Raw genomic sequence first — 24542 nt, 5'->3', positions numbered from 1 at the left:
AAAAAAACGGGGCGAATGCTTGGGGGGATTGCTTGCGGGGAAGGTTTTCCTGAGAAGCCCGGCCACACGCTAGCTTGGGCGGGGAGCACCCGGGTGAGCTGTGGTGTGCAGAGGGCCCGCGGGGTCCCAGTGGTGCCCTTGAGCTTGGTAGTGGACCTGATGAAGCAGAAACAGGTGGGGGCCACTTTTGCTAGGTCTTTCAAGCAAGGATATGGCATTGGACGCTTGGTTTAGCAGTCCCTGGAGGCCATCAGTGGTACAAGCATGGGGCCTGGGGTAATTTGGAATTCATTGGTGTGAGCTGGCAGTCCATATATATTTATGATTGTCATCTCTTCCTCTTGGATTGTTCCCTTTACAAGGATGTAGTGACCTTCTTTTTCTCTTAATCAGTTTTGGTTTGATTGGTTAAATCTAGCAGGAGTATCATAGATTTGCTTCTGGCTGCCTAGAACTCATTCTTCTTTCTGAAAGTAAGGCATAATGTTGTACACTTTTTGGGAAGTCACTTCCTCCTCCATTGTGGATCATGTGTCTTGTGTCTGATTGGTCCATTCTTCAGCAAAGGCCAGTTTGATCTTACTCTGCTGATCTTACTGTGATTGGCTCGGGGATGGACAGTCTATGTTAATCCTCTTGCGATGAACTCAGGGCCTTCTCTAGGGTGTGAGTGAGGACTACCCCTTCTTGTACCTTGAGCACTGTGGGAAGTCATCCTGGGACCCTGTAGAGAGCTGGCATTAGAAGGAAGGGAAAGTAGGGAGAACTTCAGGAGAATGTCATTGAACCACTGGGTGCAGGAATACTAGGGAATTTTCAATTTCAAGAATGAGTAAAATGATTTTCATTGTTCAAGCTAATCTAAATGATGTTTCATTATAACATAATGAATAAAAGAGGGGCTTGGTAAGCATCTCCATAAAATCCCAGTGTCTCTGTTAGGGCTTGTGTGTAGATGTCCCCCCAAAGCCTCAAGGGCTCATAAGTAAGAGATTTAGGAGTGGCTAAATCATAGGTGTGTGATGCTGGATTAGGGTGTATGATAACTAAATTGGTTTAGCATAGTTCTGGCTGTGGATAATAGGTATGGGTTGAACCAATCAGGGTTGTAACCTGTATAGAATATGAAGGAACAGAAAGAAGGCAGTCTGTTGCTGCTTGCTGCTGCTGTTTTCTGCCTGCTCTTCCACGGACTGTTTCTCCTCTGCGATGTCCCTCTGCCATACTGCCCTTCCTTGGAGCCAGAAAATTATGGACTGAAACCTCTACAAACTGTGAGCTGAAATAAACCTTTCTTCCTTTAACTTTGACTTTTGCATATTTTGTCCCAGCAATGAGAAAAATAACTAAGACACCCTTTTATTTATGTGGAAATTACTTAGATATTTTCAAACATGCCACATCAGATTTTATGTATTTTCAAACAGAATTACCTGTGCAATTTCTTATTTTTACTAATATCTATTGTTTCTAGATGGAGAATTTTGCAACATTCCTTCAAGTATTTGGGAAAACTCTGGAATAAGGAAAGAAAGCAAATGGCAAAATTCTGTACTCCCGTACCACCTCCCTTTAAGACATTTTCCTTGGAACTTTGGAAAATGGAGAAAAAGTAGTAGCTAGGGGAGCTTGTTCAAATTATTTTTCTATTTTTTCAGATTCTTTGACTCATTACTTAATTACCTTGTAGCTTGACTAACTAGTAGTCCCCTGTCCCTTCTAGCAAAGTTTTCTATTCTTTTTCCACCTGTTCCCAGTCATGATTCATGTGCCAAATGCACCCCCTTGGGCTTTCTCAGTGGGCATGGGAATCTCTCCATTCCTTGCTGTGAGGAATAGGGTAGAAGCTAGTAGCACACCTTCCTTCCACTCTCCATGGTGTAATTATTTCAGTGTATGTTTATCAAAATATCACTTCCTACATCCTAAATGTATACAATGTTAATTTGCCAATTATACCTCAATAAAGCTGGAAAAAAACAAACAAGCAAGCAAACAACAAACAAACAGGGAAGAAGCCCAATGAGCTGGGGTTGCTACCAGTAGCTTTCCCTGGGCTCGCAGCAAAGATGGAATGGGAATACTAGGGGTGCTGGGAGGAGAAAGGAGGGAGTGACTCTCCCTGATTATGGACCCCAGGTCCATCACTCTGACCTGGTGAGTGCTTTTTAGGAAGCTGCTTCCTCAGGCAGGAAGACTCTGCAAGTTTCTGAAGGTGGGAAAGGTAGCTTATCCAAAAGAATGTGGGCCCTAGGCACCTTCTCTGTCTCCTGGGACATTGCCTGCCTTTATCCTCACAGCCTTGCAGCAAGAAACCTGTGCTGATGGTTGATTTTGTTAAAGCCAATTCCAAAGTATCTTTCTGAGTACTTGTGGTCAGTGGGAAACCCACAGTGCCTAACTCCATAGCTGGCACATAGAATAGCTCAGCTGCCATTTTCTCATTAGTTGAAGAGAATATGATAATTTATTAGGTGAAAACCACACTTGGCAGTGTGAAGATAAGATAAATTTACCAAGATTAATATTTTAACATATTTAATTATAATAGGTTTGCACTTGAGAGCAAATATATTTTAATTTGTGGAGGAAGGTCTTATCTGACTAAGGTAAGGGTTGTGGCGATTCTCAGCCTCTGTCAGTTTGAGTGACAAAGCCTCTTAAAGATTCTCTGTCTCTGTCTGTCTGTCTGTCTGTCTTTCCGTCTATCAGTTTCTCTCTGCTTTTTTTTTCTCTTGGGCACCCTGGCTAATGCAATGCACCCAGCATCTCTGCTCAGCTGTCTCCTGTGGGAGTATTGTGTCTTTCTGCATCCCTGTCTTGTGGGCACTGGCTGTGATATCACATAGTGCAGGGCCTCCCCATTGAGTGACACTTACATAGAGAACATGTTTCTTCATTCACTTGTCCTCCTGGAGGGCCCCTCAGTCGTGACAGGGATCTTGATGGGTTATATTCAGCCTTCACTTTGGTGGCTGAAGTACATGTATGAGGGTCCTCTGAGGTTTCCCCAACAGGCTCTGATGGCACACTGTGGCCTCTACCTTTTTTCCTGGTTTTGCCTTCATCATCTTTTCTGTACCTTCATTTTTTCTTTTCTATCAATTTCATCATGCAAAGTTCTCCTTTCTTCTTAATGCCAGGCCCATAACCACCTCTCTCTTCTGTCCCAGGCTTACTGACAGTACTGAGGACTCTAATATTCCATCCATACTTCTCAGCATGGAGCTGTAAAGGCACAGGAAAGACTTAAATCACTACAAATGGATCCCCTGAGAGAGATGAAATTAGCACATATGACTCCATCCATGATTGACATTCAGGAGCAGGATGCCATCTCCTGTTAAGAGTATTAATGAGTAATTTAAAGAAAAAAAAGCAGGATATTAAGGAAGGAGACAGAAGCAGGTGACCCTGGGGTCTCTGGCTGTGGGATGATGAGGGGCACTGTGAGACCTAACAGCATCTCCAAGAGTGTGATGTGTGTCTGGGACAGAGAAGGACAGGGAGAACAGATGGGGATGAACCCCTCAACCTTCTCTGGCTGGCTCAGCCTCTGTGCAACCATCGCTCCCACAGAGGGGTGAGCTCACAGCCCTGATCTCACCTGCATCACACCTTTCCCTGGTTCTCCTCTTGAATGTGGGCCATCATTAAACACTAGAGAAATATCAGTAATGTCAACACCTACGGCTGAATAAAGGGCTGATTGTTCAGTTATGCGGGCCCACTGTTATGCACACGGGATGACTTGTGAAGCCAAAACAAAAGTCATTGGCTCTTGACTTTAAGATGAGTGACAAACATCCCTGAGCGGATGACCATCTACCCTCTCAACAAAGCTTGATTATGTTAAGTATTTTCGAAATGCAAGGATTCAGCTGCAGGGACTCTGCAGCCCTCAGAAGTGATAGGCATTTTATTGGTCTTTTAGATTTAATTTGCAAGTGGAAAGTAATTGTGAGGGGATGAATATGAATTCACTCTCATCACCACATGCAGAGCACAACACTGCTTTTGGACTAATGGGCCCAGAGCTTATCTGTGCGTTATGGGACATGACAGTCCACACTCAGCTTGTCCTTCAAGGGCTGCTGTCAGGACAGAAAACATCAACAGGATTCTGACCATCAGGGAGAAGATGAGCTGGAAGGGAGGCCACTGCTTGGTCAACGCAGGGGACATTCAAACACTTCCACAGTTCTGGGGGCTTGCTTATTTCCAACTTCAAGTGTTTTCCCTGCCCTAGGAGTCCTGTCTTCTTCCCCAGCGCCAGGTCCAGGCCATCCTCTGTCAAAGTCCCACAGCCATGAGCCACCAGGAGCACAGCAGAAGTGAGCAGGTTGGGCTTAAGTCTAAAGTGAGCCAGGGCCCCTGTGTTGGGATGGCAGTCGGGTCATTAGGTGACACATAGTGGGGAGAAAAGCCACTGTCCCCCACCTGAGGGCTTATGTGGGCTGGATGCCTTCCTTCTCCTGTTGGTTTGTTTGGAAGCGGAGACCCATATGCAAGCTCTCATAGAGCTCTCCCAGGGAAAGCAACGGCAAATGGACAAAGGGAGAAGGTGGTATTAACTTGGCCTGCATGAGGAAAGGGGAAAGTAAGACAGAAGAACAGGCCCAGAGCATGCTTGGGGTGTGCATAGGTGTGTGTTCACATGTGCCTGTGTGTGCATGGGTGTGCACCTGTACCTATGAATGTGTACACATGCAATGTGCACATAAGTGTGCTGTGCTTATGTGTGCATCTCTGTGAGTATGCATGTATGTGTGTGCACCTATATGTGTGCATGTGCAAGTGTGTGCTGTGCATGTGTGTATGTATGCCTATGTGCCTGTGGGTATGTGCACCTGTACCTGTGTTGTGCCCATATGTGTACATGCACGTGTGGTCTGTCTGTATGAGTGTGTAGATGTGCCTGTGAGTGTGTGCACACACATGTGCTGTGCCTGTGTGTAAATATGCTTTGGGGAAGCCAATTGAGGTCAGTTACCAGGACTAGCAAGGGACCAGCCCTAGGCCATGAAGTGACCACATAGAGACAGAATGTGTGAGAGTAGATTGTGGTGGCTCTGCATGCTGAGAAAAGAGTTTGGATGGCGCTGAGGATCAGGATGATGTGCATCCAGATTTACCCTGGACAGGTTAGATGCTTGGATAACTAGTATTGGGGTCCAAGGCTTGGCTCATTCAGGCTAATTATTCTTATCTTCCAGTCTCTTTCTGCCTATAAGCCTGAGGCTGGTGTAACTTTCCACCCTGCCTTTATTTAGTTTCTGATATTGGCAGAAAATGTCTTCTGTGTCTCTTTCCCAAACTACCTGTTGAAGATCCATAGCCCTAAGTTCGCATGCTGTGGCTATGTCTAGCTGTTCCCCCCAAAACTCATGCCATCTTTTGGGGAGGTGGCTGAATCTGGAATGTATGATGCTGGGATTAAGGGTGTGTGGTTACTAAATCACTACATGTGAGTGACTAGTTTGGCACTGCCCTAATCCTGGTAGTACGGGTGGGAAAAAAGGGGCAGAGAGATTCTGTTAAGGTTCCTTGTTTCTTTTGCTATCTTCTACCACTGTGAACAGTTGCCTCTCTGCCACCCTGCCTTGGAGCTAGCTAACTCTGAACTGAAACCTCAGTGAACTGTAAGCCAAATAAACCTTTCCACCTTTAACTGTAGGTATTGGATAGTTTGTCTCAGCATCAGAGAAAAGTAACTAACACTTAGCAGAAGTTTGAAACGTTTGTTTTTCAAAGCAACTAAACTGGTCATATTAGCTCATTGCTATAATATCAGCAATTCAGGAGGCTGAGTGAGGAGGACTGCAAGTTCAAAGCCAGCCTGGCCAACTTGGTGACACCCTGTCTCAAAATAAAATAAAAAGGGCCAGAGAGGTAGCTCCATGGTAGAATGCTGACATAGTATGGGCAAAGCCCTGGGTCCAATACCCAGTAAGATAAACAACAAAAAGTGACTATATGAGGTAATGAATATGATAATTAATTAAATTGTAGCAATCATCTCACAGTATGTATGTACATCAAAAAAGAGTTTAAAATAAGTCTTTACAAAAACAAAACTACCCAGGAATGAATGTTTCCTATGACTTAATTATTCAGTATCCTTACTTGTGGCTCCAAAGAGCTTGGGCCTCTCCTCCTCCTAGCCTGTACCCAAGGTGACTTTCATAGAGAGAGAAAGAGGACACACAGCAAGAGATCCAGGGAGGGCTCTGAGGTCACTTCCCAGGACTCCTGTTCCCAGGGAGCTGAGGGAGTTTGTTGTTTTACATCTAATATGCAAATACCTCTGCCTTGATCAGCTTGAAGGGAAGCTTTGAAAACATCAAAACAGAGCTCCATCTGAAATGTACTTGAAGCCCTGTCTCCAAAAATGTCCGTGTTTAAGTCTTGAATATCTAAGCATTTCAATCCCAACTGTTTTCCCTCCTTCCCCATTCTGCATAACAATGAGTAAATTCTGGCTTCTAATTTCTTTTTCACACAGCAATAGACAATATGCGATGCCCCTATCTCTGCCACAATCCTAGGACAGTCTCTTAGAATGCTGTATTTTGTAGTGTGGGTCATTTAATGTGGCCTTTGTGATCATGAATGTACAAGGTTGCCATGGTTCTGGGAGCCTTGAAATGGAATCTGCTAGGTTTAGATCTAAAACATCTTCTCAAAGTCTCTAGTGTGCTGCAGGTGCTGGAACAGGGTGTGCTCTACTTATTAGTGGATTCACCCATTGATAAGTTCAGGAGCTTCCTGTGCTATCAGGAGGCAGGGTCTGGTTGGAGGTGCTCCCTGGGGAGTGGCCTGGAAGGTAGAATTCTTGTCCCCAACTCCTCCCTCCTGTCTCTACTCCCTGGATTCCATGGACTGAGCAGCTGTCCTCCACCAGGCCCTTCCACTACCCTGTTTCTGGAGCCATCTGACTTTGCACTGAACTCATTAGACACTGTGAAGCAAAAATAAAGATCTTTTCTTTTAAATTGTGAGTGTCAGCTATTGTGTTCCAGGACAGAGAAAGTGACTAAGACAGTTTCAAAGGGACTCTTAAAGGCAATCCAAGTGAGAGAACCTGAGAGGCAGATCAATAATGTAGTTATCTTGGATTTTTCTTTTTTTCCCATACAGTGTACTATAAGAAGAAAAGAAAATATGGCAGTGTGTGCATTGAGGCTTGATTCAAAATAGAAAATTCAAGCTGGCATTCTACGCCTGCCAAGTTCTGACCACATGTCTGCCAGCATTGGCCCCTGTTGCTTTCTCATCCAATACTGCTCTGTACCTGGATGGCCTCTGTCTTCTGGGTTTGCAGTGTTTCCTGTATGCTCTTGTCCACTCTGAGCCTTGCCTTCAGCCCCTCCCTTACCCCCTTTTCCCATGAGCCCTTGCATCTTCTCCTTTCTGGAGTGATGGGCACATCCCTGGGCACCCAGTCCACATGCCTGTGCTACTTGTTCAATGGTGGTCAGCAGCCTGCAGAGTGACATGTGAGTACAACTGCTGTCCTTCATACAAATATCCGCTGAGTCACTGGACAAACTTGCAGGAGAAATATCGCCTTTGAGGAACAGGGCACTTGGTTTATCTCCAGGTCCACTGGCTGCCAGTAGTTTTGGCCTATGAGACACACAGTTCAGAGAAAGCACTTGGAGCAGTGCAGTCTTCCTGTCCACTCCCCAAGCCCATGTTTCTAATGCTTTCTTAGCTGAAGGTCACCCACATGACCCTTTATCAGAAGACCTGATTCCTCTGCTCATCAGGGACTCAGATGTGGACTTGGCCCAGGAATGCTTTGCTCTTACTCCCTCGGCCACCAGGATTTTTTCCTGCAAGATCTTTTAGTGAGTTTTGTAATGTTTCCCACCTACAATTATGAAAAATACAAAGCCAAGCACAATCCTGTAACTTGATCCCCTCGACTTCCTGGAAAACTATCCGGCCCTATATTAATGTGCTGTTTCTGCTTTATGTTAGAGATTTCCTGCCTGTTACCTAGGCCTGGGCTGGTCGGCAGATGAGGGATAGCTGCTGAGTGTTGAGCTGGTTTATTCAGGGGAATTTGTGGTAGCACTGATTTTAAGGGGGCAATGCCAATTGTTTTCAAGGAGGTTGCTGGAGGAGGGACACCACACGCCACAGAGGCAAGTTGAACAGTCAGTTGCGCTGAGTAGTTGTACTCCCATGTCCTTGAAATCTCAGTTTGGGTGGACCATGCTGGGAGGTCAAGGGTGGCGTCCTCTAAATGAATCTTATTTCATATTTCCTAGAACTCACTATCCACTGTCTAAAAGCTGAATCACAGCCACCTTGTGCTTTATAGATATTTGAACAAAACTGTAAAAGGTAAGTATATATATTTTTTAATAAAACTGGCATCCTCCACAATGGCTCCAATGACCCAGGGGCTCAGCCTCATGGCTTCCCCTGAGGTTGTTTTCCTTCATCATAGACTTCCCTGTGACTACGGATTCTCTTCGCTTTAGCATTCCTAAATTAAGATGCACCCGGACCCCTGGTTCCTCCAGCACAGGCCCAGACATTTCAGTGAGTGCCTTTCATTCTCTCTAAAACATTTTAAATGAGTTTTTTTTTTGAGGATTATACAAATTCAAGAAACAGATCGAGATTCTCTATTCACTTTTAGATTGCTGACTTCAAACTCACTCATGAAAAGATGAAACCATTCCTTAAAAGGCTTCCCACTGGGAGATTTTGTTCAATTTACATCGCAATTCAACAAAAGTGCTACAAATATGCCTGGCTTGCAACTGAAAATGGTAAAAATATGCAAAGTCATCTCTCCATCTTCTGAGTCACCTGACCCCTTCAGGAAGCCCTGGGTGTGCCTTTTCTGCTTTGATCTCTCCCTGGGCTGCTTCAGGAGACCAGGCTCACCCAGTCCTGTCCTCGGCCTGGCTCACAATGGCCTTCGGCATCCTTTTGCAAAGGCCACCACATCCTCGGAGATGTTCCCACGCTGTATGTTATGCTGAGCTGTATCCTAGCTCAATTCTTTTTTCTTTCTTTTTCTTTAACAGAAACAAATAAGACGTTAATTTATTTCAAGGAGGAAAACCGAAAATAAGTCTAAGGCACTTGTTTTAGACCAGCATCAGCTATATGATAGAAAACAAAATCACACTCGATCTTTTCTGCTGTCCTCTTTCTGAAATGTTGGGGTCCACTCTTCAATCCATTCTGTATTGTCCACTCAGCACCGGTTAAGTGAGTTCTGTGCTCTCACAGTAACAGTTGTGGCTGTGCAGATACAATCTACCCTAAACTGTCACATGTCACAATGGGAACCGCCTTGAGAGCTTCCCAGTGTCCTTGCAGCCCACACAGACTCACCCGTGAGAGAAGTTTCCTAAGCCTCCTACTTCCGTCCTAGGGGCCGTGTGGCCTCTGATGGGTCTGTGCATGGCTGCAGTGTGTCACTGGGTCTGCTTGTGGGTGGCTGCTTCTCATCTGTTTTTCATCCAGTTCTGTTCAAAATAAGGTGCCTTCATTTCCCTGATGAGCCAAGCCTCTTCTACAGGCTTCTGAAGCTCCTATCATCATTCCTTCCTCAGGTTGTCAGATGCTAGGTGTTCATTTTCTGCAGTGTTGTTTTAGTCTGCCAAAAACAGGCTCTTCCAAAAGACGTTAGCCCATGGACCCCACGCGACAGGCAGCCCTGTTCTACGTTGCCACTGTTATATCTTCCAGGGTAATCACTCTTTGAAGGGTATGAAACTCAAATGAGGGTGGGAAAGGAAATGTCTTGCAGACTTCTGTCAAGTTGCTGCATTTCGGTGTTTTCTACTCTGTTACTGAAATCACATTTCAGCACACAATTAGCTTTTTGTTTTGTTTTGTTTTTGAGACAGGGTCTCACTATGTAGTTGAGACTGACCTGGAACTCACTATGTACCCCAGGCTGGTCTTGAACTCACAGTGATCCTCCTGCCTCAGCCTCCTGAGTGCTGGGATTATAGGTGTGTGCCACCACACCCAGCTCACACAATTAGCTTTTGATGTCAAATAGTAACAGTGATGCTAATATTAAACTTGCTGCATAGCCACCACTCCCAGCCTGCATATTCTATGGCTTCTTAGCCATTCTGGAGCTCTGTATGGGTTGTAACAGCATCCTTAGGAGGAAGGCATTGATGAGGTGGACAAAGTTTGAAGGTGAGGGAACCAGGGGTTCAATGTCAATAAGACAATGTGTGACACTTGCTTCATCATTCCGACATGCTTGAAGATCCTCCCTCAGGAAAGTGAGCAAAACTACACCTTTGATCTCTTTTCCCCAACTGCTATCTTTTTTATTTTCTCTGTGTCTACATTTTCACCATGAGTTCTCTGAAATGCTGACATAGACAATTCAGGAAATACAGTTTAAATATTGTTGACAAATGTTGTTTCCTCATGTGTAGATACCCAGGTATCTCTAGAACAAGCTCTATCCTGGTAATACTCACCAGTATGTACTCTTACAAGTCAAGTTTATTGAAGTATGTAGTGTATACACAGTGAAATGCCCTGTGAGTTGTGTACAGTTCTATGAATACTGAACAGTGTGTACAATTTGTAATCACCAGTGCAATCCAGTTATAAAATATTTTCATCACCCCAGAGTTCCCTTGTGTCTCTTGATAGTCAGTATCCCACTTCACCTTCTGACTTTGATAAATGTTAATCTGATTTCATCTCTCAGAGCCTGCCTTTCCAAAAATGCAATGATTATTATGGATAGATTTTTGTGAGAATATATATTTTCATTTCTCTCATCAGATCCTTAATAATGGGTCTATTGGAATGTGCAGTAAGTATGTGTAAAATAACCAAAATGGTTGGGTTCCATAAAAATTTTTAAATTAAAAAAATTTTACTAGTACATTGTATGGAGTACGCAATGGTTACATTCATCATGCAGAGTTGGTACACGTACATAGTACATCTTAATTATTTTTTTCTCTTCCTCCCCTTGCCCCTCCCTCATCTCTTGTTCTCCTTATTATTTGAACATTTTCTCCCTACTTCCCAATATCTATCATCCATTTTGGTCCTTATGTGTGCTTTTGGTTTCTCATATAAGAAAAACAATGCAATATTTAAACATGTGTCTGAATTATTTCACTTAAAAGTATGGTCTTAAGGTGCATCCATTTGTCTAACAATGTCTGAAGTTTATCCTTCTCCATAAAAAATCTTGAGTATGTGATTAATATCTAAAGTAGTAAAAATTCATTTTGCAAAATTATTATTTTTCTAGGTTGAACCCAGGGCTATACACTGAGTGATATACCCAGCCTTCTTCTTGTTGTTATCATCATCAGTATTATTAATTTTGAGGAAGGGTCTCACTAAGTTTCTAAGTTGCCCAGGCTGGGCTTGAACTTGTCATCCTTTTGCCTTAGCCTCTCAGAGTGGTGGGATTATAAGTGTGTGCCACTATGCCCAGCTAGTTTTGCAAAATTTTTGACCATTGTTTCTTCAACTAGTTATTCTGTCCCATTATTTTTCTGCCCTTTTCTGGATCTCTGATTATGGTGATGTTAGAGCCCTTGAGCTTGTGATGCAATACAGTTTTATTTTTGTGTATTGGCAATTCCCTTTCCCCCTCATCTTCATTGAAGTATAACTGACAGATAAAAATTTTATGAATTGGTAGTGTACAAAATGATATGTAATAAAATAATTGTCACAGTCAAGCCCACTAACATAGACATCACTTCACAAGTGTGTCTGCTGTGGGAATACTTAAGGACTAGTCTCTTGGCAGCAAATTTTAAGCATGCAACAGACTATTATTAACTGTACTTATTATACCATACATCAATATCATTTTAATATATGTAAAAGTTATGTGGATGATTTCTTTCAAGTTCAAAGACCTTTGGACCAGGATAGAAAGATACTTCTAAATATTACAGTGCAAAATACAATCTAATGATAAGCCTAGACGAAAATTCCTGACTTCTTTGAATAAACAATCAGGCAACTGCTTTCTATAAGTAATGAGTTTCTGAACATTAGTTTCTGTGCAATAATTTCAAAAAATGAGAAATAAATTACCAATCAATGCACAAAATTACAGCACAAACACTAGTGAACTCTACATAATTTTCTAATCTCTAACTAAAACACCATAAAATATTTATATATAAGGAAGAAATATATTAGAATGGAAAATATTTCTACCATTTAATATTTAACTGATAAAGTTAACATAGTTGTTTTCAAAACAGCTGGTTATATAAGTTTTCATAGTGTCAGCAAAATCTAAAACATATATACCCTTTTCAAAGCATCAGTATGTGATTCTGATCTAACCATTGTATTTGGAATGAAACTCGAGTGTCTTCAAAAATGTTCTGATGAAAATCTTGGATTGAGCTTTGGCTACTATTCATCAATCCTTCTTATGTCATTGTGTGCCCCGAGCCGTTGCATTAAGAGTTACAGTTGAGCAGATGACAGCTATTCCCACCTATGGTAGGAATCCCATCGTGTGAGGACAGTGGAGGTCTCAGTGCTTGCCAGGGATGCCAACCCACTGCATGGTATGAGGATGTCAGGGTCACTGAGAGGGTCGTGTGACTCCCATGGACATTGGATGTAAGAGCATTGAACCACACAGAGCAGACTCAGAGCCAGAGCAATTTTAACAGTGAGTGTTGGGTCCCCCATCCTGTGGGCAGTGGGGCCCACACAACTGGAAGTGGTGTGCACACCCAGCTAGGGTACAAGAGGAAGTTCCTGCTGGAACCAGCTGGAATCAAGGCTGACCAAAAAGGCAGAGCAAGGATGTACACAGCAGTCCTGGAACAGGGACAGATATTTCTCAACAAGGGATTGTAGCCCACGGTGAGGGCTTGTTATGGCTCATGTCTAGATGTCCCCTGAAGCCTCATGCAGTTGTAGGTGGGGCTTTTTCTGACGTAGCTAAATCTACTGGCATGTGTGAGGCTGTGATTAAGGGCATGTGATTGGTTTGGCACCGCCCTAATCCCAGTAGACTGGATGAGATTAAAAGGAGCTGAAAGATGCTGTTAAGGTCTCTTGCTACTTTTTTTTTTTTAATTTTATTGAGTTTATTGGTATATTTTAGGGATACAGTACAGTTACCTTCATTGTTGGGATCATGTAGCTTTACATGGCAAGTCTTGATTCTCCTTTTTTCCCCTTACCTCTGCCCTCCCTTCACCCCCTCCTCCCCTCCCCATCTACAAACACTTTATTTTCATCTTTTCATTCTCTCACATGTTTTTCTTTTCCCTTTTTGTTCTTCCCCTACGTATCACACCTTCCCTACACCTTTAGCTCCTTTCTTCAAATTTCTAAATGTCAGTAATCTTATTAGAATCTTATGAATTGTTGCAGAATATTCACACCAGGGAAACTATTTGGTATTTACACATGTGTGACTTATTTATTTCACTTAGGAGTATATCTTCAATATGTATCCATTTTTCCTATGAATGAATCTATTCTCCCACTCTTTATGGCTGAGTAATATTCCATTTTATAGAAAAACCACAACTTCTTTATCCAGTTTCCAACGGATGGGCAATTAGGCTGTTTCCAAGATTTAGCTATTACAAACTGTGCCGCTATAAACATGGGTGCACATACTTCTCTGTGATATGATTCTTTTAATTCTCTTGGAAAGATATCAAGCAGAGGGTTGGCTGGGTCAAATGGAACCTCCAGTCCAAGCTCTTTGAGGTATCTCCATATTGATTTCCATAGTGGTTGCACTAGTCTGCACTCCCACCAACAATGGAGGAGGGTTCCTTTCTCCCCACAACCCCGCCAACATTTGTTATTGTGTGATTTCTTGATAGCAGCCATTCTTTGTGGGGTGAGGTGGAATCTCAGTGTTGTTTTCATCTGCATCTCTCGAATGACCAGTGATGTGGAACATTTTTTCATATATTTTCTTGCTGCTTTCACTTCTTTGTATGAGAAATGTCTGTTCATTTCGGATGCCCATTTTTGGATCGGGTCTTTATATTTGGGGGGACTGATTGTTTTGAGTTCTTTATATATCCTTGATAATAGTCCTTTGTCTGAGGTACAGCTGGTAAAAATTTTTTCCCACATTGTAGATTGTCTCTTAGTTCTGCTAATGGTTTCTTTTGAAGTACAGAAGCTTTTTAGTAAGATGAGATCCCAGTTGTTGATTCTTTCTGCTAGTTCCCGTGCTACTGAGGATTTGTTCATAAAGTCTTTTCCTATACCAATGTCTTCCAGAGTTCTGCCTAACTTACTTTCCAGCAAGTTTAATGTTTCTGTTTTAATATTTAGATCTTTAATCCATTTGGATTTTAATTTAGTGCATGGCGAAAGATAAGGGTCTAATTTTAATCTGTGACAGGTTGATATCCAGTTTTTCCAACACCATTTATTAAAGAGGCTATCTTTCCTCCACTGAGGATGGTGAGCTCCTTTGTCGAAGATGAGGTAGCTGAGTACATCTGCATTTGTTTTTGTGTCTTCCAGTCTGTTCCATTGATCCTCAGGCCTATTTCTTTGCCAGTACCATGCTGATTTTATCACAGTGGCTTTGTAGTATAGTTTCAAATTGGGAATTGTTACACCTGGTGCCATGTGACTGTTGCCTATAATGGCTTTTGCTATTCTAGGTCTCTTGTGGTTCCAAATGAATTTTTGGATTCTTTTTTCTAGTTCTGTGAAATATAGTGTTGGAATTTCAATTGGCATTGCATTGAATGTATATAGCAGTTTCGGTAGTATGGCCATTTTCACTATGTTGATTCTTCCTACCCAGGAGCAGGGGATATCTTTCCATTTTTTTATATCCTCTTCGATTTCTTTTTTCAGAGTGCTGTAGTTTTCAGTGTAGAGATCTTTTGTTTCTTTTGTTAGATTGATTCCTAGATACTTCATTTTTTTGGATGCTATTGTAAAAGGAATTTTTTCCCTTATTTCTCTTTCTGTCTGTCTGTTATTTGTGTATAGAAAGGCTATTGATTTTTGGGTATTCACCTTGTATCCAGATACTTTACTGAATCTGTCAATTAAGTCTAGAAGTTTTTTGGTGGAGTTTTTTGGATCTTCAATGTAGAGTATCATATCATCAGCAAATAATGATAGTTTAACTTCTTCCTTTCCTATCTTTATTGCTTTAATTTCTTTCTCTTGTCTAATTGCTGTGGCTAATGTTTCCAGAACTATATTGAAGAGAAGTGGCGATAGTGGGCATCCTTGTCTTGTTCCTGATTTTAACATGAAGGTTTTCAGTTTTTGGCCATTCAATATGATGTTGGCTGATGGTTTTTCATAAATAGCCTTTATTAAATTGAGGTATAGACCATCTATTCCAATTTTTTGCAGGGTTTTTATCATGAATGGGTGTTGAATTTTATCAAATGCTTTTTCTGCATCTATTGAGAGGATCATATGGTTTTTGTCCTTGACTTTGTTAATATAATGTATTACATTCACTGACTTTCGTATGTTGAACCACCCTTGCATCTCTGGAATAAATCCGACTTGGTCATGATGGATGATCTTCTTAATAATCCTCTGTATTCTGTTTGCTAGTATCTTATTAAGGATTTTTGCATCTATATTCATTAAGGAGATTGGTCTGTAGTTCTCCTTTTTGGTTGTATCTTTCTCTGGTTTGGGAATCAGAGTGATACTTGCTTCCAGGAATGAATTTGGAAGTATAGCTTCTCTTTCAATTTCATTGAAAAGTTTGAAGAGTAATGGTAGTAGTTCTTCTCTAAATGTCTTGTAAAATTCAGCAGTGAATCCATCAGGGCCTGGGCTTTTCTTTGTTGGTAAGTTTTTAATTACATTTTCAATTTCACTGATTGTGATTGGGGTGTTTAAAATGTTTTTATCTTCTTCGTTCAACTTTGGTAATTCATAAGTATCTAGAAATCTGTCCATTTCTTCTGTGTTTTCCATTTTATTAGAGTACAGGTTCTCAAAGTAGGTGTTCATGATCCTCTGGATTTCTTTCGGATCTGTTGTGACTTCGCCTTTTTCATTCCTAATTGCATGGATCTGAGCCTTTTCTTTCCTTTTTTTGATAAGATTAGCTAAGGGTTTGTCAATTTTATTTATTCTTTCAAAAAACCAGCTCTTTGTTTCATTTATTTTTTGTATCGTTTTCTTAATTTCAATTGCATTGATTTCTGCTCGGATCTTTATAATTTCCTCTCTTGTTCGAGCTTTGGGTTTTTCTTGCTCTTGTTTTTCTAGGAGTCTAAGTTTCATCGTTAAGTTGTTTATTTGAGCCCGCTCTGTTTTCCTAGTGTGGGCATTCAATGTTATGAATTTTCCACGTAGAACTGCTTTCATTGTGTCCCAAAGATTCCTGTATGTTGTATTGGCATTCTCATTTATTTGTAAAAACTGTCTAATTTCTTCTTTAATTTCCTCTGTAATCCATTGATTGTTTAGGAGAGTGTTGTTCAGTTTCCATGTGCTTGTGAAGTTTCTATAGTTTCTTGTGCTATTGATGTCTAGTTTGATTGCACTATGATCTGATAATAAACAGGGGATGACTTCAATTTTTTTGCATTTATTTAGACCTGTTTTGTGAGCCAGTATGTGGTCTATTTTGGAGAATGATCCATGTGCAGCCGAAAAGAATGTATATTCTGGTTTTTGGGGGTGGAATACTCTATAAACATCTATTAAGTCCATGTGTTCCAAAGCTTGGTTCAGTTCTATTATTTCATTGTTGATTTTCTGCCTAGTAGATCTGTCAATTTGTGATAGTGGGGTATTTAAATCCCCCACTACAATTGTATTAGTGCTTATTTGGTTTTTCATGTTACTTAATATTTGTTTTATATAGTTGGGGGCATTTATATTTGGTGCATATATGTTTATGATTGTCAGCTCTTCCTCTTGAATTGTTCCCTTTACAAGGATGTAGTGTCCTTCTTTGTCTCTCTTAATGAGTTTTGGTTTGAAATTTACTTTATCTGAGAATAAGATTGCTACCCCTGCTTTTTTCTGGACTCCTGACGCATGGAGAATTGTTTTCCATCCTTTCACTTTCAGTCTATGGACTTCCTTTTGCACTAGGTGTGTTTCTTGTATACAACATATTGTTGGATTTTGCTTCTTAATCCATTCTGCCAATCTGTTTCTCTTGATTGGTGAATTGAGGCCATTAACATTGATGGTTACAACTGATATATTTTGACTTATTCTTGTCATGTTTTTGTCCATTTGTTGACTCTTTTTACTTTTTCTCCCATCTCCTTTTAGTTTCTTGCCTTGCCTATTTGATTTGGTCTGTTGGGCCTCATGTTATTGTGAATTTCGTTGTCCTTTTCTAGGATATTGTTTAGAATTCCTTGCAGTGCTGGTTTGGTGTTCATGAAATTTCTCAGGTGCTCTTTGTCGTGGAAGTATTTTATTTCCCCATCTATTTTGAAAGAGAGTTTTGCAGGATACAAAAGTCTAGGTTGGAGATTCTTTTCTTTTAGGACTTGGAATACCTCACTCCAGGCTCTCCTTGACCTAAGGGTTTGTGTTGAAAAGTCTGCTGTGATTCTAATGGGCTTCCCTTTGCATGTGATTTGTTTCTTTTCTCTTACTGCTTGTAGTATTTTGTTTTTCTGTTGGATTTCTGGAATCTTGATTATTATATGTCTAGGTGTAGATTTTTTTTGATCGTGGCTAGTTGGGGTTCTATATGCCTCACTTATCTGTATGTCTAATTCTTCCCTTCTGTTTGGGAAGTTTTCTGTCATTAATTCTGTGAAGAGCTTTTTTATATCATTTGTGTTTTCTCCTGTTTTTTCATGAATTCCTATCAGTCTTATGTTATTTTTCTTTGTATCGTCTAGGAGTTGTTGGATTGATTTCTCATGATCCCTTACTGTTTTTAATAGACCTCTTTTTTCACGGTCACTGACTGCTATCCTATCTTCTATATCTGAAATTCTATCTTCGCAATCTTTTATTCTGTTTCGTACACTTTCAATAGAGTTTTTAATCTCCTGGATATCTGTTTGAATCTGTTTTATGGATTCCATTTCTTTCCTCTGTTGGGCATTCATTGTTTCCATGTCTTTCTTATGCTGAGTCTTCATGGCTTCTATCACAGTCTTGAGCTCATCTATTTTTTTCTCAGTTTCTGCTCTAGAGTCTCGAATCATGACTTCTATTTTGCTCATCATCTCTCTGGCTAGCTGGGAAATTATTTCTGATTTGAATTTTTCTAGAGCCTGATTGATCAATTTTGTTACCTCCTGTGCTATGGGTCCAGGGAGTCCTGTTGGTTCACTATCAGACTTTTCATCCTCATTTGTCCTACTATTTGCTATTGGTGAACTGGATATTTGTTTTTGTGTCTTGCTTAAGTGTTTTCTCATTTTTATTTTTATTGTTGGGTTGTCCTTCTTTAATTTCTGGGTATTACTTAAATCTTCCTAATATAGTTGCGTTTTAGCTTTTGAGTATCTTATGACTCATAGACATTCTCGTTTTCATAATATCAGAGAAAACAACTCTTTAAATCAATCACCACTCTTTGTCCCAATTGATACATTCAGCAGCCCAATAGGATCAGGCACAGCTTGCCAACTGACCACTTGTGGTAGTCATTAATGTATCACCTTTAACTCATGTGAATTAGATTAATTTCAAGAAGCAGCTCATAGTATGTTTGCAGTGAATATGCTTTTCAATATGGCATCTTTACCATTTAGGATGGGGGGTTCGACTTAGAACAAGAGGATTAGATAAGTGAAAGAATTAGAGCAGGTTTGAAGTGAATCCAGAGGTTGTAGAATTACCTTACTATCTTTACAAAGCTATTAACTTCAGGGGGGATAGAGAGAGTGCAGGAATAAGGACAGGAATATATCCCCTTAACAGTAACAGGCGCTTGCCTTCCCTTGAAGGTACAGAGCCATGAGTGAGGTAAAATGACTGGAGAAAAGAACATAAAGAGAAACACCTCCTAAAAACAAAAAATAATAAAAGAAGTCTGAGTTATTCAGGAGCTGGTATAAAAAGGGAGATGAGGGACACTATGGTGTAGCAAGAGACTGAGTTAGAGAGAGAGGACAGAAAAAAGAAAGAAATTTCAGGATGGAATGAGGAAAAAAGAGACAAGAGAGAGGGAAAGAAAAAGAATTTGAAGGTCCTCTTTCAGGCTTTCTCTGATCTCATATTATACCACATGCACAGTCATATGCGGAACCCAATCCCCTGGTCTTAGCTAGCCAATGGCTGTTCCTCCCGACTGAGACTGAACACAATCTACAAGGCCTAACTTTAGTTTCCTTACCCTCAGGGTTGAACTCCACTCAGTTCTATTACAGGTTTCCCCTGCCCTTTCTTTAAAGATGTTCAAAGTTGGGAGCTCAGAAAACTACCCTTCATGGGAACCTATGCCTCTGCAGAGTTGGTCTAAGGACTGGCCTGATCAGGAGTTTTGCGAACGGGGGGGGGGTGTCGTGTGGGTGTTTCAAGGGCGCCCGCGCGGCTACCTTCCTTCCTGGGTCTGTTGTCGCGCAGGCCGGGAGCTCGCGCACACGCCACCGGGTGATCACCTCTTGCTACTTTTTCTATCTTCTGCCACCATGAACTGTTGTCCCTCTGTCACCCTGCCTTGCTTTGGAGCCAGCTGATATGGACTGAAATCTCTACAACCTGTGAGCTAAATAAACCTTCCCTCTTTTAACTTTGGGTGTCAGGTATTTTGTCTCAGCAGTGAGAGAAAAGTAACTAAGACTGGGGTCTGGCTTCATTTTCAAGCCAGGAGATGGTCACCAGTTGCACACGCTTAAACATCCATGCAAATGACTCTGAGTACAGGGCTCATGATTTGCAAATGCTAAGGAATGAAGTCACGGACCAAAGGAGGAGGTTAGGAGAGTTTTCATTGGAAATAAGGATAGTAGCTCCTGGATATCCAGGAGGGATCCCCACTGTGATGGCTGCCTGGACCCCTGATCTAGAGCTAATTATAGATAAACAGCAAAGCAATTACTCAATTGTTTAGTGGCCACCTATCAAAGGTGGCTCTGTGGATTTAAAATGACCAGTTGGGACCCAGGCTTTTCACCTAGTTCTTCAACAGGTAGGGTTTACAGGAAACTGGGATCTTAGAAGAAATGGGTTAATTTGCATTATAATTTCCTCAAAATTAGGAAACTTAATAAGGAGTGGCTGCACCTCCCTTTTGTAGGGAATGGGCTGTATTCCAAGCTGCCTGAGGAAGTTTTTTCTTTTGTCCAAAGCCTACTTCACTGTCTATTCTTAATTCTTACCAAAGTGAGTTATCGCCCCATCTCTGTCTCAGGCCCTTCCACTAGATACCTGCCTTCCTCATAAGCTAATTAAACTATTTTCTACAAAAGGGTTGATGGCTGTGCCCAACTCTCTTCTCAATGGGTACTTTTCATTGTAGGATGCTTGGGTCATAGGAGCTGAGTTTATCTACTGGGACAGTTTTAGCCAAGAGAAAGCTCTGCAACACAGAACTATGTTGTTTCTCTAATCTGAGCCCCACAGCTAAACATCCCTCTTGAGCTAAGGAATCATTAACAGAATAACTTCAGAAATGTAAGAGCGAGTGAAGCTGACCTTTTCTCACATCCTCTTGTCCTTGTGCAACCTTAAGAAGAGAAGGCAAGGATCATTCACTTACTGCTCATTTAGAAGTAAGTACAATGGCATTTAAGATACTCTGAGTTGGTTATACTATTTTATATTTGAAATTATGTGTTTACTATTTTGGAGTTGTTCTGAAGAGTGATGATCTAACTTATCCTACTAAGAATCTCACAGCAGAGATGGCATTAGAACAATGAAGAAGACAGTATGAACACAGTGGTTTTAAGCTTATTTATTGAATCTGTTAGAATTACTTAAGAACTGGGGAGGTTGTCAGACAACTGGGGTAATTAAAATTTATGAACATAATTTTAAATGTTGAAAGTTGTTTAATTAAAGTTTGTAAATAGCAATAAATGTTATGCAGAGTCCCTGTTGGGAGTAATTGTTAGTATTTCTAGACTCATAAGTAGAATGCTAAGATAAACTGTACATGTCAAACTTAGTGGCTAGCGGAAAAGCTAAATTATGAACCAATAACATCTATAAATTAGATATTAACTTGGTGAGCCAAAGTCAACATCAGAATGAGTATAAGTGTGGGCAAGACCTGGGGCACCTGTGTACTGTGGATCCCCTCCCTAACCCTTTCATTCTCCTGTTACCTATTTGGGCTGCTGTGGTGGGTTAGTTATTAAACCCATGAGGAGGCACTCACAGTCGCCTAAAGAGAGAGTTGCAGAATTAAGATTAAAAACATAGAAGAAAACAAAAACACAAAAGATTAAAGGTTAGAATAAGAATAGAGAGATACAGACCTTTCTTCCCAGGAAGAAATGTTCTTAAAAATATGCTGTTGGTTAATGGCTCCTCCCTACCTCTGAACCAGACTTCGACAAACATTAAAAATGTTTCTTTTCAATTCCTTTTCTTTGAAACTAGCCTTTTCCTGCCCTCCCCTTATTCATAGAAGAGCAGGACTAAGGACACAATTTGGACATTGCTTTGGAATTTCCTCTTAGATATTCAAAATCCAGGACGTATTCTTCCTCTTATTATTTCCAATAAATACTGTAACTTCCTTCTTCTGGTCAGCGGTTTCATTTGATTTAGTGAGGCTGTGAGCTCTATTTGTAAACCTATCCGTTTACCCCAAGCATAACTCCAGGAGCTCAGACATTGCTGACGATCCCAAGCACCACTCAGGCAGGTTTATGTCATTCTGGAAGGTGTCTATTCTTGTATTGCATAAGCTTCATAAATTGTCATTTTACAGTTTCTGTTATATTATCTTATAAAATTAATTTTAAAGAATGCAATTTTTGGTCATCTTGTAGTACTTAAATAATTGAACTGATAAATAATTAACTGCCTCGAGGGCCCTGCAGAACAAGGGACTTTATAGTGCATGGAATCCCAATGCCAGGGGGACATGAATGTCCCTATTCCCCATTCTCTGCTGCTTGAGGTGAAGGGAACTGGCCAAAAGCAGATGGTGAAAACTTTAAACTGTGTCAAGTTGTTTTCCTTATCTTATTTGTTTGGGGGTAAGAGCTTAACTTCCTCACATTCTCGGGGTGCTCTGTCTCAGGACGACCTGTATCCCCGCCTGTGCTTGGTGGGTGTGAACTCCCTTTGATGATCTCATGCTTAACTGTGTATTTCTGCTGTGCTACATTAAGAAAAAGCTCACCTTTGAGGACCCCTGCAGGTCATTGATCTGTTGCGATCATAGATGTCACTGGGCTCAGACATGAGCCATGTGGCCTTAGAGAAGGGACAGTTTGCTCCCTGCCACGAGAGCCCTATGAGCTGTCCCTGTGACAATGCACAGCAGCTTCCTCTTCCACATGTGCTTGCTCTCAAAAGCCCTTATGCTGCCCACCACCTAGGCTGCTAGATGTCTGGTTGGCTGTTGTGCTTTTTCTAACAAGATTTTCACTCTTTATATATTTCTTCATACAACAATAGAGATGGTGGGTAATTTTGAGACTGCTTTTGTTATTTAACAAAATATATTAAGTTGAAGTAAGATAGAGAAAAGGCAAAGTGCAGAAAAGAACACTGGAATTTTAAAATTGTACTTTTAAGAAAAACTGCAGCATCACTACACAAAAGTGATTGTAGCCTTTTTCTCTCCCAGGAAATTCACTTAAAAAAATTCCTAAGGGTCTCTATAGAGTAAATTGTGCCCTGGTCGGTGCTTTTCCCCTGTAAATTGTCCTACCTCAAACAGACTCCCTCTCCAGGAAGCAGCACTGCGGTGGGCAGAGGATCTCAGTCTCAGAACTAGGGAAATGTGCATCCCCTGCTCTCTGACAGAGCTCGGATGGATGCCCCAACAGGCAGTAGGAACATACATCCTAGATCTTACGTCTTGAAGACATCTGGAAGGTTCATAAATATACCAAGTTCTGGATCATAGTGAGCTTCTCTCTTTCTCTTGGAGAGCCCACACTATTCTTCTGAGTGTATACTTTGAAATTATGTCTAATGAATCCTTTTATTCCTCTTAAGGACACAGCCTAAAAATTCTTTCTCCATGGTGGGAGTAAGCAAACATGCAATTTAATTTTAAGGGTGGGGTGGGTTTAAGTTTCTTTCTTTTTTTTTTAAATTGAGTTTATTGGTGCAATCTAGGTATACAGTACAGTTACATTCATTATTGGGATCCTGTACCTTTACATGACAGGTCTTGATTCTCATTTTTTCCCCCTTGTCCCTGCCCTCCCTTCACCCCCTCCTTCCTTCCCCATTTACAAACACTTTATTTCCCTTTTTTCATTTTCTAATATATTTTTCCTCTCTCTTATTACCTTTCCCCACCCTTCCCAGTTTCCCTACACCTTTAGCTCTTTACTTCCTATTTCACATTCTTAATTATCTCATTAGTATCTTGTGTACTATTATAGTTTTTCACACCAGAGAAACTATTTGGTATTTCTAAAGAAATCTCTGCATGAACATTAAAAATAAGGAATCCTAAAATAAAACTGAAAAGGAAAGTAAAAGAGAAAAGGCAATGATATAAAATTAAAATAATCCTTAATTCTGAAGATGAAAATGGTCTCTGAACATATTTAAATTGCTTCTTGCTCTTGTAGTTTTATATTATTATTTTTTCCATTATTTAGAGAATACTTTATTAGTTTCTGTAATCAAACCCATGTAGATGTGACCTTACATATTTAATACAGTGCATTACCCCTGTACAAATGGAAAAAAAATTAACATTTCTAGACCAATATGGCTGTTAATTTCTGTACAATGCCAACTCAATGTAGTAACTTGGGATAACTTTTTCCAAGGCCGACAGCACAGTTAAAATTTCCAAAAATTCAAATTATATATATATCATATGTATGTATTATGTATATGTATATATTATGTATATGTATTATGTATATATATTATGTATATGTATATGTACACATGTATATATGTATATATACATTTATATTTATATAAAAAGACCAATAATAGCAGTATGTTATGCATCAATAGCAGCAACAGCTTTTCCAGGTTTTGCAGTCATCTGAACAAAATTATAGACACTTTATATAAAAAGACCAATAATAGCAGTATGTTATGCATCAATAGCAGCAACAGCTTTTCCAGGTTTTGCAGTCATCTGAACAAAATTATAGACATTCAGCACATTCCATTAAAAAAAGGTAAACAAAAAAACAAAGAAAAGAATAATACCCAGAAAACAGCAAAGTTCTGTTGATGTTGTGGTACCTGGCACCATTTTTTTTTTCAGCATCTTAATCATCATCTGGAAAGAACATTCTAGGGTAATATCATTAAAAATAGCTCTGATAAAGCATGGTCACTACTATATATCATAAAGCAGATACAAGATATTTTACATTCACAGAGGTATGATAGAGTACCATCCTACATCTATAATACTAGAATCAGTTTTTTTTTTTTTTTTTTTTTTATTGATTTTTTTGGTAAATTTTGGGATAAAGTAA

General features: G+C 40.4%; 2 long non-coding RNA genes across 3 annotated transcripts in view; both read left to right on the top strand.

Moving 5' to 3' along the window:
- LOC104874453 overlaps positions 1-24542 on the top strand; it is a 49890-nt gene that overhangs the window by 9481 nt on the left and 15867 nt on the right. The window contains exon 1 of one of the 2 annotated variants that reach the window (XR_783734.1): positions 20624-20669. The exons of the other annotated variant lie outside the window; for it this stretch is intronic. This is a non-coding gene — a long non-coding RNA (uncharacterized LOC104874453). Of the gene's footprint in view, positions 1-20623; positions 20670-24542 lie in introns of those variants that run through there. 2 annotated transcript variants of the gene reach the window in all.
- On the top strand, positions 7442-8755 carry LOC104874460. The gene is made up of 4 exons (XR_783735.1): positions 7442-7499; positions 8280-8355; positions 8462-8556; positions 8657-8755. It is a non-coding gene; the product is annotated as an uncharacterized LOC104874460 (long non-coding RNA).

This window comes from Fukomys damarensis, unplaced genomic scaffold (assembly GCF_012274545.1).
Source record: "Fukomys damarensis isolate Sample0158 unplaced genomic scaffold, DMR_v1.0_HiC HiC_scaffold_16, whole genome shotgun sequence".
NCBI lineage: Eukaryota > Metazoa > Chordata > Mammalia > Rodentia > Bathyergidae > Fukomys > Fukomys damarensis.
The sequence above is the reverse complement of the archived record's forward strand: the minus strand, read 5'-3'. Positions and strand labels throughout refer to the sequence as shown.